Here is a 2,241-nt window from a genome sequence, read left to right as displayed (position 1 = left end):
CGACCCGCCGGCCCAGGCCCCGAGCCCTTTCCCACTCCATCCCGGCCTCCGCGGCTGCGCTGCCGGGCGCTGTCGGCCTCCCGAATCCCGCAGCGTTGGGCCTGTCCGGCCCCCGGGCCGGGGCGGGGCGGGGGCGCTCATATTAGCATACGGGGCGGGACCGCGGGGTGCCCCGCCTCCTCTGCGGCTGCGCGGTGCTTGCCCGTGTTGGGCTCCCGGCTTGGATCCCCGGTCGTTCCCGCGGGACTACGGTCTCCCTGGAATCTCCTCACACCTCCTGGTGCCAAGGATGGGATCAGAAGAGCCAAAATCCCGAGTGCAGACCGCTGGCCTCTTCTCCAACCCCCAGGAAGGCCCCCACCCCCCACCTGTGAAGTCCCGGCCTGTGGCCGTGGCCCTCCTGTGTCCCGGGTCCCCTCCGGAGCCAGGCACACCATCCTCTGAGCCGGCAGCGGGTGACTTCTCCCCTGGGTTCCGAGTTAAAGGAGCCCCCTCCCCTACATCCGTCCGCTTCCTCGCATAAGGGACCCAAACATCAGTTGGGGGGTGTCTCTGCCCCTCAGGATATAGGCATGACTGGTTCGAAGCCCTGTCAGTATTTCCGCACGTTGTGGGGTCCTCGTCTCCTGTGTGCCTGCCTGCCTGCCCCACGAGCCCTACACGCTAAACCCGCACTTGCAGGGCCACCTTTCTGGAGCAGCGCCGTAGGGGTGCCCTCAGCCGTGCCCCCAGCCCCGCAGCCCGTGCTGACACTGCCTTGCCCAACCCCGTGTAGCAGCCCCTGGCGCCCCAACTGGCTGCCTTATCTCCACCCGCCAGCTCTGGTTCCGTATCATCCATAGGATCATTCATCTCCCTGTGTGGCCCGTTGCCCTTTTCCTCCCTCCCTGGACAGCTGCCACACAGCCTGGGTCTCCCTTGAGCCCCGAGCCCTGAGCCCTCACCCCAGGGTTAGAGCGCTCTCCCTGAGTGGCCTGGGTACCTGCTCATCAACTTCTCCATGTAGGCAATGAGGTCACCTTCCCCGGCCTGGCCCTCCCACTGGACTGCCAGCCCACCTTCCACAACAGGAACGCCTGGCCCTCCCACTGGACTGCCAGCCCACCTTCCACAACAGGAACCTCCCTCGGGCTTCTTCCCCCTAAGCTAAGTGGGGTCTGCCACTCTATGAACTTGCAGTCCATAAAAGTACCCAGCTCTGTCCTGTTTCAAAGCAGAGGCAGCAACAGACACACCAGAAGCCCTTCCTCCTCCTCCCTCAGAAACTCTGGTTTCTGAAAAGAGGGCCCTTCACTCTGTATGTCCTCCTCCTCACCCGCCCTACCCAGCTCCTTTCCCTTGCCAAAGTCACCAGTGATCGCCATTTCTCTAAGCAGAGGGACGTTTGTCAGGCAGTGTGAGTGGCTTGCTGCCCACTTCTCTGCACCTCTCCTTTCTGCTCACTCCTGCAGCGCTGATGGAGGAAGCAAGGACAGGCCCTGCAGCCTCAGCTTCACAGCCAGTCCCAAGAGTTTCCAGCACTCCCCCAGGCTCTGCCCTTCACCTGGGTGGCCCCGTCCTCATAACCTTGATCCTTCATCTTACTCCGTCCTGTCTCTCACCTGTACCTTCCCAGCCCTGACTGCCCTCTAAGTGAGAGGAGGAACACCCAGTGCCTGCCCCCATAACTCCAGGCACTTAGGGTACAGGGCCAGGGAAGCCCATGCCAGGGAAGCTGTGGGCAGGGGGAGAATTCAGACCAAGGGAAGGAGGGGCAGAATGGCCCACCTTGAGAAGCAGCACAGTCAAAAACACAGGGGCAGGTGAGGTGCACCTAACCCCAATATGGCTGAAATGCCAAGACTGGGAAGTAGGGGAGACATTTCCTTTGCAGGATCAGGGAGTGGGTTCGCTTTTCTCACTGGCTCCTTACAGTCCTCTCGTTTTCTGCCTAAGTTCTGGTGCGAGAGGTCACACTGGGTCTCTGGTGGGGCTACTGACACCTCAAACCAGCGTATCTCAAACTGAATTCATCATCGCCAGCTTCCAGTCAGTTATTTCCACTCCAAGGAAAAGTACACCCATCCACCTGGCTCACCCCAGCTGCCAATCACGTGCTGTCCCTCCTCCTCACTAATTACTCACCAGCGAGAGCCTGCGCCCTCACCCCCCCCCCCCCCCCCCCCCCCCCCCCCCCCCCCCCCACCCCCAAAAAACCCCTATTTTTTTTTTTTTTTTTATAATTTTAAAAAAAAAAGGCCC

The sequence above is a fragment of the Galeopterus variegatus genome, unplaced genomic scaffold, assembly GCF_000696425.1.
Source record: "Galeopterus variegatus unplaced genomic scaffold, G_variegatus-3.0.2 Scaffold233, whole genome shotgun sequence".
Taxonomy (NCBI): domain Eukaryota; kingdom Metazoa; phylum Chordata; class Mammalia; order Dermoptera; family Cynocephalidae; genus Galeopterus; species Galeopterus variegatus.
This window is presented reverse-complemented; position numbering follows the sequence as displayed.